This window comes from Dromaius novaehollandiae, chromosome 25 (assembly GCF_036370855.1).
Source record: "Dromaius novaehollandiae isolate bDroNov1 chromosome 25, bDroNov1.hap1, whole genome shotgun sequence".
NCBI lineage: Eukaryota > Metazoa > Chordata > Aves > Casuariiformes > Dromaiidae > Dromaius > Dromaius novaehollandiae.
Genome location: NC_088122.1, coordinates 4,253,904 through 4,269,051, shown reverse-complemented (window position 1 = coordinate 4,269,051; position 15,148 = coordinate 4,253,904). Strand labels below are relative to the sequence as shown.

Below are 15,148 nucleotides of genomic sequence, written 5' to 3'. Positions count from 1 at the left end.
TATTTTTGCCAAAAATGCTGGGTTTTTTGAGCCTGGATGTTGTACTTTCGTGGCACTGTGGCAGGGCCCTGGCAAGGCCATCCCCACAGCCCCAGACCCTGCACCGGCCACCAACACCAGCACGCCTGTCCCCGCCCTGACCCGGGCGGGAGCAGCACCTGAACAAGCAGCGTCAGGACTCGATGAGTTTTCGGTTCGTTGGAAACATTAGCAATTTTTTTGGTCTGGAAGGCGGTCTCAGGAAATGACCTTTGTCATGAATCCTTCGCTCTGTGCCAGCCTTGACTGCCTCTTTGTGCACGTGCCAGCACGGCACGGCGTTCCTCTGCAGGCTGCACAAGCGTGGTGGCCTGTCCGTAGGGGCACGTGGTGGAAGGGGTGGCCAGACCCTGTCTGCGTGTGCCGTGTGGGACCTGAACCCCGGTCCTGCACCGGGCAGGGTGTGTGCTGGTGTTGGGCCTGAACCCCTGGGCACCTCGGTCTGCTCGAAGGGCACCAGGATCCCGAACCCCTGAGCAACTCGGTCTGCTCGAAGGGCACCAGGATCCCGAACCCCTGAGCAACTCGGTCTGCTCGATGGGCACCAGGATCCTGAACCCCTGGGCACCTCGGTCTGCTCGATGGGCACCAGGATCCCGAACCCCTGAGCACCTCGGTCTGCTCGATGGGCACCAGGATCCCGAACCCCTGGGCACCTCGGTCTGCTCGATGGGCACCAGGATCCTGAACCCCTGGGCACCTCGGTCTGCTCGATGGGCACCAGGATCCCGAACCCCTGGGCACCTCGGTCTGCTCGAAGGGCACCAGGATCCCGAACCCCTGGGCACCTCGGTCTGCTCGAAGGGCACCAGGATCCCGAACCCCTGAGCAACTCGGTCTGCTCGATGGGCACCAGGATCCTGAACCCCTGGGCACCTCGGTCTGCTCGATGGGCACCAGGATCCCGAACCCCTGAGCAACTCGGTCTGCTCGATGGGCACCAGGATCCTGAACCCCTGAGCACCTCGGTCTGCTCGATGGGCACCAGGATCCCGAACCCCTGGGCACCTCGGTCTGCTCGATGGGCACCAGGATCCTGAACCCCTGGGCACCTCGGTCTGCTCGATGGGCACCAGGATCCCGAACCCCTGGGCACCTCGGTCTGCTCGAAGGGCACCAGGATCCCGAACCCCTGGGCACCTCGGTCTGCTCGAAGGGCACCAGGATCCCGAACCCCTGGGCACCTCGGTCTGCTCGATGGGCACCAGGATCCCGAACCCCTGGGCACCTCGGTCTGCTCGAAGGGCACCAGGATCCCGAACCCCTGGGCACCTCGGTCTGCTCGATGGGCACCAGGATCCCGAACCCCTGGGCACCTCGGTCTGCTCGAAGGGCACCAGGATCCCGAACCCCTGGGCACCTCGGTCTGCTCGATGGGCACCAGGATCCCGAACCCCTGGGCACCTCGGTCTGCTCGAAGGGCACCAGGATCCCGAACCCCTGGGCACCTCGGTCTGCTCGATGGGCACCAGGATCCCGAACCCCTGGGCACCTCGGTCTGCTCGATGGGCACCAGGATCCCGAACCCCTGAGCAACTCGGTCTGCTCGATGGGCACCAGGATCCCGAACCCCTGGGCACCTCGGTCTGCTCGATGGGCACCAGGATCCCGAACCCCTGGGCACCTCGGTCTGCTCTGGGGCTCCTGAAGCCCTGGGTCTGCTGCCGGAGCCCACGCTAGCGACGGCCCATGGAGCATCCCGGGGGAGCCGAGTGCACGTGGAAGAGCAGCTGGTTGGGTTGGTTCGAGCCGTTTCCCAGCAGGCAGAGTTAATCTCCAGGAGCCCTGCTCCCGGCTCCGTTAGCCGCCTCTTGCCCCGTGGGATCCGCGGACCCAGCTGGAGGGAAAGGCCGTCCCGGTGCTTCGCCTGGCGCAGCCCCCTCGGAAAGCGCTGCATGCATCGCCGCGGTGCACAAATAAACCAGCCCCGCAGACTTCCTCGGTCCCTGCCGAGCCGGGCGAGGACCGTCCAGCCGCAGGATGTCCTGGTTTTCTGCCGGCAGGTTCGGGAGGGGGCAGGAAGCCCATTTCCTCTGCTGGCCTCTCCGGCTCCTTCTCCGGCACGTTGCAGCAGCAGGACAAAACAAACAACCCCAGCGCGGGGCGGCAGCAGCCTCCCTCGAGTGCCTGACCTCCCCAGGCAGGGGCACCCACCCCAGGGCCCCCCCGCCGCCCCCATACGTCACCCACCACCACCTCCCGCGGCGGGGCGCAGGGCCCGGGGGGCCGGCAGCAGCTGCAGAACCACCTCCGATGTCCCCCCGAGGAGCGTGGCTCTGCCCCGCGTGTCCTCTCCTCCCCGGGGGTGCCGTGTCCCGCCGTCCCCTCTGATGTAGCCGGCTGCAGGTGACGTTTCCTGCCCGGGCGGCGCGTTGGGCGCAAGCTTTGATGTCGGTCAATACCGAGGGCGCTGGGCACGGCGCCCGACCAGCCCTCCGCAGCCGCCAAAGGCCGGGAGGCTTTTTTGTGCCCGCGTTTCCAGCCCAGCCTTATCAGGGCTGCTGCGTGCTCACCCCAGCGGGGTTTACCCTCGCCGGGCTCCAGCCCCGCCGGCAGCTCCGGCGGGCCCATCCCGGCGGCTGGAAGCTCCCTGCCGTTACAGCCGTGAGTGCTCCCCAATGGTCCACGGGAGCTGCCGGCGGGATGCTGCCGGAGCCGCGACTTCCCGGGCGTTAGCTTGGGGCTGGATCAGCCTCGGCGCTCTGCCGAGCGGTGGAAATGCCGCGAGGGGCTCAGGCTCGGGGCCGCGCAGGGCACCGCCGAGCAGACCTGGGATGGATGTGCGCTGGGGGGTGCGCGGGGGGGACAAGCCAGCTCTGAAGCACCTCCTTCTCCGGCCTTTAGCATCCAGCGAAGAGGCCAGCCAAGTCCTTGAGGACAAGAGCCCTTCAGACAAGGACGTCCTTCCCGGGGCTGCCCTTCTGCTCCGCAGCCACCACCAAAGACCTCTCTAAATCTGCCCCTTGACAGAAGGGGAGCGTCACCGCCGGCCACTTCCAGCTCTCCGTCAGCCTCCCGTCCCGGCTCCGCTTCCCCGTCGGATGCCCCCCCGCAGCCCGGAGCGGCTCGGGGTCCCCGGCTCACCCGTGACATTTCGAACAAAGCCGAAAAGAGCCGCGTGTCCCGGCACACAGGGCGCCCTTCTCCGCGCGGCGCCCCGGGAGCAGGCGGGTCCCCGGCTGCCGGGGATCCGGGCAGGGTCAGGGAGAGGCAGCGGGAGCTTCCCGCGGGCGCCGCACAGACCCGCTATTGAAGCCCGGCAGAAAGCCGCTCTGTGCGGCCGCCCGGCAGCGGCTCCGCTGCTCCCCGCGCACAATCGGGCTATTGAGGCCGCGGCGGCAGCGCGGGGCCGGCAGTACGGCGCTCCCCGCTCCTTCCCCTCCGGGGGCCGTTGCGGAGCCGCGGGAGCCTCCCCAGAGCCCGAGTCCCCGTCCTGGGAACGCTTTGGCCGTTGCTTTCCGCTCTCTGATCTCCGTCGGGAGCTTCCCACCTTCCCAGCCCAGCTGCGGGATGGGAGCGGGTTCCCGCGTGCTGCAGCACCGCATGCATTCACCGTTTCGGACGAGAAAAGGCGTTTGCTTCGCGCACGCCCGGCGCTCTGGACTCCGCGGCGAGTGCAAAGGCCCCAGTGCTGGCACCCAACACCTTTTTATTTGTTTTTGCCAGCAGACAGACACACAGACACGGCTCCCAGAGCGCTGCTGCCGCTCGGGCGGGTGCTCTCACCTGAGATCTGCCTGGAGGACACACGTGCATCTGCCCTCACCAGGCAGGATAAACCCAAACGGGCCTGAGCTGCTCAGGGTTATTTCTGGCCCCGGGGCTGGTATCAGCCGTGCAGGGATGTGGCACATCCCGGGAGGAGAGGTGCGGGGCTCCCCGTGCCGGGTTTCTGGCAGCGGGAGCTAAAACGTGGCCGGCCTCCAGGCGATTTCTCTGCAGACGGTGCACAGTTAAGCCGGGACCCCCTTGCTGCAGGACACGGTGGACATCTGGGGCTTATAGAGGTTCCAAAATTACTTGAGCCATCCACGGGAGACGTGTGCACCGACCTCACTGCGGGAAGCGGTCGCTCCCGGGTCCCTGGGTTGCCGTGTTTGCCTCGCTGCGGGCTTGCCCCGTTCCCGTGCAGGTCCCTGGATATTCGGGCCAGCATCTGCAGGAGGGTCTGGAAGGAGATGGCCCGCTGGGTGCTGTCGGAGGAGAGAGCAGAGGGACGTGACGGTGGGGCTGAGCAGAAGGTAAGGTGCAGGGAGCACTTCGGAGCAGGACCAGTGGCCCTGGGCCCCCCTGCACGGCTGGCAGGAGACACGCGGGGACACGTGACAGCCCCGCGGTGACCGCAGGGACAACCGGAGCTGCCAGGCGTGCAGGACCTGGGTCCCCTCTCCGCCAGGAGCAGGACGAGAGGGGCAGCGTGGCCCGGCCCCGCAGGCACGGGACGGGACGCGAGTTCGGGCTGCGCGGGGGCACCCGCAGGGGTGACGGCACCCAGGGCTGCCGGGGGGGCACCGGGGGGGGGGGCAGAGGCGCTGCGCTGGCCCTGCCCAGGCGCTCCCCAAGCCGCTCCGGGGTGGCTCGAGCCGCTCCAGCGGCGCGGCTTTGCCAGGCGGTCGGTCGGCCGGGTGGGTTAGACATTAACCAGCCGGGTGAGGAGAAGGGGAGGCCGGATCCGGGCGGGGGGGTGGGAAGGGCCCCGCAGGAGCCAGCGGGTCGGGACCCCGGGGCGAACAAGCCCCCGGGAGCCCTGCTGCCCTCCGGGGACGCGGCTCCCTCCCGGGCGCAGGACGCCCAGCAGCGCTGGCACCGGCAAAGCACAAATAACAGCAAGAACATCTTTTAAAGATTAATTTGTGTCCGGGATTCACCGGGAGCAGGGAGCGGGGAGCGGGTGGGGGGGTGCCGAGCCGCCGAGCTGTGTTGCAGCATCCCCTTTATCCCGGGAAAGTCCCCGTTAACCTGCAGCGCCGGAAGACGGGACGGTGCTTATCCCCGGGGCTGCTTTCTCACGAAAGCTGAACCGAAGTCATGGTGTCCCCCGTGTTTTTTTCCAGGAGCCAAAGCGGGGAGTATGATCTAGGCTAAACCGGGATGACGGGGGCTGAGGGAGGCAGGAGCCTCGCCGGGGGCTGCGTTAGCGAGCTGAGCAGCCGCCCGAGTCTGCAGGAAGGGGTGGGCAGCGCCCGGCCGAGCCGCAAGCTGCAAAATCCACGTCGCTCCGGGGAGGGGGAGAGCAGGACCCCATCCAGCCCCGCTCCGAGCGGGCGGCAACGCCGCGAGGCGGCCAAGGCCTGGGCGCTGCAGCCGGGCTCTGCACCGGCCTCGGCCGCTTTGGGAAGCTGGGGGAGAGCGGGGACGGCGGCGAGCGGGAGCAGCAGATTAGAAATCGGGGCACGTGAGGAAAGGATGGAGGAGCTGGATTTGGGGTTAGAGTTAGGAGGTTTCGGTGTCGTGAGCAAGATAAGAGCAAGAAAGTAGCCTGGGAGCCCACAAAAGGCGGCGGCACAGAGGGAGCGCGAGGGTCTCCGTGGCCGGGGCACCGGGAGCCCCGGGGGGGGGGCGGCTGCATCGGCAGAGCTTCAAGGGCAGCGTCAGGCGCAGCTTCACCTGGGGGGCTGCGGGGCCGGGGTCACCCCGGGGGGGGCCGGGGGGGCGGCTCCGGGAGGTGGGAGCAGCCGGCGGGAGCAGCCGCGGCCGCGGCCGGGAGAGGGCGGTGCCGGCCCGGGAACCGCCGCTGCCCGGGGCCGGGGCGCCCGCGGTGCGGAGGGGGGGACGGGGGTGCTGGGGGGGGGGGGGACAGGGGTGCTGGGGGGGTACCTGGGGGAGGGGGGGGTCGTGGGATGGGTGCTGGGGGGCTGCCTGGGATGGATGCCGGGGGGTGCCTGGGGGGGTGCAGAGGATGGGTGCTGCAAGTGGGTGCCTGGGGGGCATGGGATGGGTGCCTGAGATGGGTGCTGGGGGGGGGGGGGAGGCACCTGGGGGTGGGTGGGTGCCTGGGGTGGGTGCCCGGGATGGGTGCTGGAGATGCATGAGCAGGGTGGGTGCCTGGGGTGGGTGCTGGAGATGCATGAGCGGGGTGGGTGCCTGGGGTGGGTGCTGGGGATGGGTGCTGGGGGGGGGTTGCATTCTCAAGGGTGAGGAAAGGTTTCAAGCACCAGGTTTCGCAAGCAAATCCCTGGAGTTGGTCAGTCCGCTGCCCATTTCCAGCCCGGCCACCGTGGGCCTGGGACCCTCAGGATGTGCCGGGAGCGGGGGGGGTTGGGGAGGGACCTGCACACACGACAGTGCTGCTCATGTCCCGTCACACGTGGAGGGACGGTGACAAAAGGGATGAGAGGCCACACAGACCAGGATAGAGCAAAGAGGCTTTTAGGCCCCCAACCATGAGCTACGCAGCCCATAGTGTCTCTTCCCCGTGGCGTCACTGCCAAACTGGGCTCATCCTGGTGCCTCGGAGATGCTCCACCACCCAAAAAACATCAGCATCTCCAGCAGACGGACGGCAGCGTTACATCCTTAATGCCGGCTTTTGCAGGGGGTTCCTGCCGTGCCGGTTTGCTCCCCCGCGGATGAGGCCCGGCGTGGTGGAGGGGACGGCTGGGGACAGGGACGTGTGGCAGCCCTTGGGGAGGGCAAACCTGGCACGCAGAGCGCGGGGCGCCGGGGCCACCGGCCATCAATCATTCAGAGCAGTTAATTTTTCATGTGCAAAAATCTCTCTAAGTAAGGGGCCCGGCACGGAGCAACGCTGATGATTAATTCAGAGCGTGACGCAGGAGCGCGGAGAGCCGAGCGCCGTGGCAGCTCCTCCGTGCTGACGTCTCTGATCCTGCGGGGCTGAGCCGGGCTGGGGAGAGCACCCCGTTTGCACCCCGTTTGCACCCCGTTTGCAGACTTTTATAAGCAATGAAAGCATCAGGCAAAACTCACTCCTTGTAGAGCCACAGCTCCCTGTGCCCTTCCTCCCCGTGAGCAGGGCGAGACGAGCACGAGCCTGACACACTGACCTCCGAAAGGACGAGCCGAAACCAGAGGCTGTTAGTGGGGCGTGAGCGGCCGAGAGAATCATCCATCCATCCATCCATCCATCCTTCCGCAGCGGGACAGGGAGGAAAACACACAGATAACGGAGGTGATTCAGGGCGTTTTGCTCCAGCCTTCGCTCGGACCAGCAGTGACCGGGGAGACAACATGGTTCACACCAGTAAGCGGGATGAGCTCATCGGCTGGGCTGGGGAAAGCAGGGCGGAGAGCACGTAGCCCGAGATACCGTGGAGCCAGGCAGGCTTTCTTGAAGGGCAGGACTCCTGGCTCTGCCCCCCGGCAGAGCGAAGGGCTGGGGGCCGGAGGAGGCAGGGACGTGGGAGGGCAGGGGAGGAACAGCCCGCTCGGCTCAATTCGGCTCCCAAAGGAAAACGGGGACTGAGAGTCCAAGCTGCTGGTGCAAGGACCGAGGTGCTAAGGAGGGGGTGAGCCTCAGCCATCTGCTAAAAGCCACGGGCCGCTCTGCAGATGGCCGCGGCGCGACGCTGGGGCCAGACTGCCGCAGCCATCAGACCCGGCCTGCCAAAGCACCGCTATCGATCACCCAGCAAGTCAGGCCTGACAGAGAGGATCAAGGTGAGCCCAACCCAGCTGACCTGCTTAAACTGAGTCACCGCCCTCAGAGCTCTGCCCAAGCAGAGTGACTTGTTGCCCTGCGGACATTGCTGCGAGCTCCAGCAGAAACCCTCCCTTTTAACCACGCTAACTGCCTGGTTTTAACCACCAGCCGTGGATCCCTGCGGCACAGGAGTGTCCTCGGGCAGATGTACCGGCGCAAGGGCATGTGGTTTTTGGTGCTAAAACGCAGCTGCCGCATTTCAGAAGTAAACAGAGAAGGTGTTCCCTCAGCTGCGAAGGTGTTATTCCCTTCGGGGCTGATAATTGCGTTTCTCCAATGGATACTTAAGCCTCCAGGCTTTAAACTAAGTGCTTCAAGAGCTCTGTTCATCATTCCTGCCTTCAGGTTCAAAGGCAATTAATCTGGGGGATGTGTCACGTCAGGGGTTGCCATGGGATCTGCCCTACAGGGAACCATCACAGACATTTCAGCTTTGAACAACTTCACTTCTTGGTACTGAGTGCTGGAAACAGAGCAGTAAGGGACTTCTCTGTTTTAGCAGAATACTTGTTGTCTCAAGATGCCCCATCTGTCAGTGTTTCCATGTGTCCCTTGTCTCATGCTCTGGTTGTGAGCTCTGCTGAGCCTGTACAACCTCAGTGCGGAGACTGCTGGCCCCACACATGGTTTGGTGGAGAACTGGTGGCAAGAAGAGCAATGACAATAATCCGTGCAATTTTGGGAAACGTGATGGCAATGAAATGAGTGAAAAAACAGTGAAGTTCTGCTTTAACCGTAAGGTCTTTGCGACTTGAATCCTTTTTAGTTTCTGCTCACAAAACACTCTCCCTCCTTGTCTTTGCCAGAACAACTGTCCCTGGATGGACAGAGCAGACGTGTGGGGTGACCTGTGCCCACAGTGACGCTGGTGATCTCCCCCTAAGTGCAGACTTTAAAACGTGCAGACTTTATGGCCAACGCCTCTGCTCCCTGCAAAACTGGGCCACGTTCAGCACGGCGATCAGGGCAGTCAGCCGTCCCGAGGGACACGCAAGACTGCAGCATGGTCCTGCCAGTCTCCACCAGTTTTTGGGATGCTTCCCACGACTCCCAGTGCCCCCCGTCGGAGTCACGGCCTCTCCAGGCCGAAGGTGGATCCGGATCCAGGCCCAGCCTTGCTGATGGGGCTGTCCTGTGTGTGCTGGAAGTCCTCACCTGGCCCAGGGGGAAACCTGCTGCTCCGCACAAATGCAGAGCAATAAAGTGGATTTTCTAGTCCCCAAATTCCACATGAGGCACGGAGGAAAGCGTGATAATGGAAGGGCTCCACTTCGGGAAGGGGGGTTTAAATAATTGAGAGAAATAGTGAGGTGGAAACGAATGTGCAGAGGGTTTGGGGCTCCCTGGAAGGAAGCGGAGATGAAAAGAACGGCCTTGCTACAATATTCATAAGGCTCTGAAGGCAAAGGCAGCGGTGCCCTGAAGAGGGTTTATTGCGTGAGCTGTTCTCCTCCGGAGACCCCGTGAGCGGCTCCGGGAGGCTGGGGCTGCCCGCACAGGCGTGGGAGGCTGTGCCTGGGCCCCAGGGTGCTTTTTACGTTTTATGGGGCAGCTGTGGGTCTCGTGGCTTTCTGTTAATGATGCTGTGTCCAGGAGGATGCCTCAATGCAGCCCGGCCCAGCTGTGCGGGGGGTTTGCTGCAGAGTCTGCTGGCATCGCTCTGTGGCTGCTGGGAACGACGCCAAGGCGACCTGGCCGCTGCTGGCAGCGGGGACCAGCCCTGGGCAAGGCATCACCGGGCTGCAGGAGAAACGCTGGCGTCCTTAGCCCCCCCGTGCAATCCCCCAGCCCCCCGGATCTGGGTCACTGCAGCCCCACGCGGACAGACACAGTTCCTGGGCGGTCAGGGCTGTTTCTCGGGAGATCTGGCTTCATTTTAGCATTCTCCACTTTGGACTTTCCGTTAATATAGTGCAAAGAAATGGGGCACTTTCCACCTCCAGTGCATCCCGGAGTGCTCGTGCTGGTTTGGGCTGCTCGTCCCATCCCGGGTAGGAAGAGAGCCCTGCTCTCGTATGTCCCCCCTTCCTGGCACCCAAGGAAAGGTGTCTCCTAGGGAAGGAATTGGCCCAAGCTGAGCTTTCTACTCGTCTCCTCCATAAAAGCGGGGAAATGCTGCAAAAACTCCCGTCAGTCAGCGTGTCCGGGGAAGAGCCCTTTGCCAGTCCTTACGCCTGAGGTGGCACCACGAATCTGGAATTGCTCCTAACATCCAGGACCCCCCTGACTGCTGCCCAGGGAAAACCTGTTTGGAGGACGTTACCGCCGGAGGCGGACTGCCCCGAAGCATCCTCCACCCGATCTTGGAGCATCTGGTGTCCTCAGGCCTGGCTACGTGGCTGATCGCCCCGAGGAGAAGCACAGAAGCTCTGATGAAACCAATTTTGCCACTGATCTTCATCGTCTCCAGCCAAGCCGAGGTCCCCAGGTAGCTCCCCGGCACAGGCTCCGTCGATGCTCCAGGCAGCAGGACAAAACTCCCAGAATTTGCTGCTTTCCTCGCTCAGAGGCAGAGGTGGCAGTTTGTGCAAACCACAAACAGCTGGTATCTCTTGCATTTTTTCTCTCCATGTGTTCCCCATTTTCGGGTGGACTCGGCTGGCACAGCCCAGCATTAAGGAGAGCCACAAACATCTGGAACAGCTTTTAGAAAGAAGAGCCTAACATGCTTTGCCTTTCTCGGCTCACTTCCCAAAGCGCCGACACCGGTGCACGGTTCCGACAGGGCTGTGCCGTGCTGGGCCCCGAGGCTGCCGGCCTCTTCGCCCCGCGCGCTCCCCGGCTCCGACGGATGCCTTCGGGAAACGCACGCTCTTAAACGCACGCGTGCTTGGAGCTGCCCTTTTCTGCGGAAATCTAAGCAAGCCGCTGCCTTTTCCTCCCAGCGGGCAGAGGAGGGGGGGTTCCTGCGTGGAGATGCCCGCAGACTTTTATTGCTGCGTTAATGTGAAGTCTGATTCCCAGCGCGACCGCGGGCGCCCGAAGGCAGCGGGAAGCTCCCTCGCGCTGCGGGGAGCCCTTGCACGTCGTGGCGGCCGGGAGCAGCGGGAGCCGCCTCCGAGGAGCACGGGCAGGGCCGAGCTGCCGTCGTCCCGCAGGATTTTCCCTGGGTCCGGCTGCGAAGTCAGGGCTGAGAGAAAGGAGAGGATCTCGGCCGAGGCTGGGAGGAGGCAGGAGGAAGAGGAGGAGAGCGCGAAGCAGCCGCAACCCTGCGAGGGGGGTTCAGTGGCACAAGGTGCTGGAGAGGTGGACAAAATCCCTGGCATGATGAAATCCTCCCGGGAAGCAGGACTGGGCACGCTTTCTCCGAAAATACCGATGAAAGAGATACCTGGTTTTCCCCCGCGCACGGCAGGGCAGTGCCGCCCCGGCACCGCACGCCGAGGAGCGCAGCCTTCGGCCTCGCGGGCCCCGCCGCGTGCAAGCCCGGCCCCGGGGGCTGCTCAGCACAGCAGCAGCTTTGCGATATGATTTTTTACCTACCCAGGTTGCCGAGCTCTGTCGCCATGGTGACTAACGGGGTCGGGCTGCTAACGAGGTTTCCGGGCGCTCGCTCATCCTCCTCCCACCACGACGGCAGGGGCTGCACGGCGGGGGCTGCTGCCACCTCTCCCCATCCGTCCCCGAGCCCTTGGGGACCGGAGTGCCCGGGGACAGAGCCAGGGCCACCTGGGTGTCCACCAGCACCGGCAGGGAGCCCTGGACAACCTCCTCCTCCTCTTCCTCCTCCTCCTCTTCCTCCTCTCTGCCTGGAGCTGGTGGGGTGATGCCAACGGCACTAGGACCGTTGTCACACCGGGGGACACTTGCCCACCTTGCCACCCCTTTGACCTGCCACGTTCTCTGGGGTGCAGCCAGTGCAGCCCCCCAAATTCCCACCTTTCTCTAGACCTGGACCCCGTGATGCCCCCCCAGAGCCTGCAGCTGGTGGGACGACTCCCACGGAGGGACTCCCGGGGAAGGGGGCTGAGGACCCCCCCCAGCCTGCACCCTCCCACCCCGCTGCCTCGCCCAGAACCCCCTTTCTGCCCCCCTGCATCCCCAGCGCCCCGGGGGTGGGAGGGTCCCGGGCCGGGCTGTGCGATGGCGATGGCGATGCCGCGGTGCTCAGGGCCGTGGGGGTTGCACAGACGCTGCTCCGCACCGGCGCGGGTCTGCCTGGGGGTCTCTGCAGCGAGGAGAGCGAAGAGTGGGGCTGCAAAAGCTGCTTAAAGGATTTGAATTCTTAATCCCCATTAGAAATTAATGTCCAAATCCCTGGAGTGGCAGCAAATCCCACTCCAGAACTTCATTTTTCTTAAAAAAAGAACAAAAGCTGCGAGCGTGCGGGAGCTGGCAGGCGCGGGAGCCGGGCTGGTTTGTGCCCAGAGCTGCCCACCCGCCCGGGCGCCCTTCGGGAGAGCCAGCCTTATTTTCCCTTCGGACATTGGGACCCACTTGAGCCGGCTGAGTATTTTGAGGCTTTTGGAGGGGAGAGATGTGCGCGGGTGCCGGGTGCCTCCCAGCAGAGCTTAGGGCCAGGCTGTGGGGCCAGCAGGGTAGAAGGCATCTCCACGGGCTTGTTTTGGTCCTTCCAGCTGGTCCCAGGGAGGGCTGGCCCTGCTCCGCAGGGCTGTGCTGGATCCACGGCATCTCCAGCAGCTCCCCCCGCTCCCAAGCACCACCCAGGATCTCCCGGACCGACGTCCAGCGCAGGGATGTCTCCGCTGAGCGGGGCTGCTCCGGGTGCCTCACTCATTGCGGGACGGAGGCAACCGAGCTCTGACTTGGCAAGGTGAATTTTGACAAGAGGACGAAGCTCCTTCCCCGCTTGGGAGAAGGAGGAAAGGGAGGAGCAGCGTGTGCTGGAGATGGAGCATCCTGGCTGCTTGTTTCCAGCTGTGGGGGAGCAGCCACAGACGCGACTGCTTTTTGCACGTCGCCTTTCCAGCTTTGGGATGCCTCGGCCCAGCTGCTCCTGGGGTCCCCGGAGCCGTGCCGGGGCCCTTGGCATCGCCCAGGAGGGACCTGGAGCGGGAGAAGCCAGGCAGCCTCCAGCAGCAGAGGAGACCGGGACTCCCCACCCTGAGCTCTCCACAAATTCTCCCGTCCCACCGTTCTCCCGGTTTAATCACCTTCCCCACCGGGGTAGGGAGGTCCCGCTGGGATGTGTTCACGCGACGCACTGGGAGAAACGTCTGAGCTGAGCCCCTGGCCAGCAGGGAGAGGAGACAAGCAGGAGCCTTTCCCTAGGGCGAGTGTGAGAGGGAGCCTCCGGCAGCCCTGCTGCCTCTGCTTCCAAGGACACGGCCCTCGAGGCAGGAGCGCGCTCGCGGATGGGTGCTCAGGGTGCAGGAAAAGCCAAAACTCATGATATACACCCACCTCGGCTCCGTCCCCCAGGGACCCGCACCGGGACCTGGTCACGAGTGCCTCAGCACGTGGCAGATCTCACACGACGAGGGCATAAAGTTTCTTCCCCGGAGCCGAAAGTGTGTGTGCAAAGCGCGTTGCATGCCTCCTAACCCACGGTAATCCCATTTCCTACCTGGGACGGACACCAAGGGGATCTCACCCAAGTGCAATCTCATCCCTCTCCAACCTGCACGTTAGCGACTTCCTCAGCACCCTCCTCCCAGGCGTTTGGAAAATACTTTCCTCTTCCTTCTGCTCTTGAAAGCGGCTGAGCAGCCGCGCTTCAGGAATCCCTGCAGATTGCATTGCTTCTAAAGCGATTCCCATCTGACTTAGCAAAGGGCTAAGTTAATTTTACACACGACTGACTTTCACACCTTCGGTAGAAGGCAGTATCCTCCTCCATGAGCAGTGCACATGACATGTAATTTGATTATTTGTTGAATGAGGGAGAACAGGCAGCATAGAAATTGTATTTGATTCCCTAACCATTGGAGAAGGACTACAGACTGCTCATTGCAGGAGTGAACTGCAAAGGGAATTTTCTCCCCATACAGATACGACTAAATAAACATATGCAGGGGGTGTGTGTGAACTGCCAATAGTGAATTTGGTTGTTTCTTTGCACTGAGATTCATCGGCAAGGGTCATCGCTCATGTTGAAGCCAATGAAAAAGTCTGGGTGGGAAATCGTCTTAAAATCTGGCTCTGCGTGGCCTTTCCTTGGCATTTCTGCCTCTTGTTGGACTTGGTGAGAAGCACCTTGCCTGGCTGCGTTTCTGCAGCCACGATCGTGTGCTGCGCTGCACCAAATTCAGGCTGCGCTTTACCTTTCCTGCTCTCCGTCTCCGGTGGAAACCTGTGACTTGGGGCTGAGGAGATTCATGGGACCACCTCGGGTGGCTCCTGGGACGCCAGAGGTTGCGGGAGCTCTTGCTTGGAGGAGGACGGAGCTGCACAACCCTCGCACGACACGGGACCCTGCACCGTACGGCCACTAATAGCAGCAAAACGCCCAAAGCAATGGTCCCGCTGATCTTCTCCCTTTGCATGTCTGGGCAATGCATGCGTTTCCCTGTAGCTCCAAGGAAAGCTCCTGGGGGAATCCTGCCAGAGGAACCGAGCGGGGTTTTGGCACCTCGCGGTTGTCCTGCTGCCGACATTCGCAGACGCGCACGGGCCCGCGCCGGGCTGCCTGCGGCAGAGTGAGCAGCAACACGTCCCGACACGCACCGAGGAGCGGAGGAAGCACCAGCTGCGCGAGCGGGGGGGCAGCGAGGGGGAGACGGGGACCTGGGGGGGGACGCGGCGGCTTTGAGGCTCGGGAGCAACCTGTGCCGGCCCAGGACCCCCGGAGCCATTGGATCACTGCGGGCAGGCAGAAAGGGAAGGAGCCCAAATGAAGCTGCAAACGGGTTCGTCGCAGCCCCCCGGGAGGTCTCCGTCCATCAGAGCAGGAGCAGCCCCAGCACTAGGTCAGGGCTTTGGGCAGCCAGGTTTTGGGAACCCCCAGGGAAGGACCGAGATCGCCACGGCTCTGGCGACCTGTCCCACCTCCAGGGAAGGTGCTTTTCCTTGGGTCCCCCCTGAACCTGCTGCAAATGGCGCCCGCTGCCCCTCGCTGTGTCGACTGGTGGGAGTTTGTCTCCATCATCTATAGGCTGGGGCTAAATCCCCCCCTTTGCATCCTCTTTGCATTTTGTCCTTTTGGGCTTTTGCTGACCCCACATCCTTGGGATGAGGGGCAAAAATCTCTGCTGTAGCATTTCTTTAAATGGTTTTTGTGGTCTTTTGCAAAGAAAGGCTTTAAAATATCCGCTCCAGAGGGTCAGACTGAAATCGCCTCTTAGATTCTCTGACGCAGTTCAAAAACAGAACAAACATTTTTAATTTCCATGTAAAACGACGTTTCAAAATTTTCTGACAAACCGAAAGGCTTCACTTCCCAGCAGATTAAGGCAAGGTTTCCTAGCCGCATGAAAGGCCACCTTTAAAATACAGAACAGGAGGAATTTCTAAACAGGAAATAGTCTGGATTTGCAGAATTTGATC

The 15,148-nt window shown here is 63.2% G+C and overlaps 2 long non-coding RNA genes across 2 annotated transcripts; one reads left to right on the top strand and one right to left on the bottom strand.

Annotated features, from left to right (window-relative positions):
* Positions 1-3,671: 3,671 nt before the first annotated feature.
* Positions 3,672-7,180, bottom strand: LOC135323611 (uncharacterized). The gene is made up of 2 exons (XR_010385083.1): positions 7,047-7,180; positions 3,672-4,232 (listed from the first exon to the last, which is right to left on the bottom strand). It is a non-coding gene; the product is annotated as an uncharacterized LOC135323611 (long non-coding RNA).
* On the top strand, positions 7,118-14,068 carry LOC135323610 (uncharacterized). The gene is made up of 3 exons (XR_010385082.1): positions 7,118-7,243; positions 7,552-7,659; positions 8,509-14,068. It is a non-coding gene; the product is annotated as an uncharacterized LOC135323610 (long non-coding RNA).
* The last annotated feature ends 1,080 nt before the right edge of the window (positions 14,069-15,148 follow it).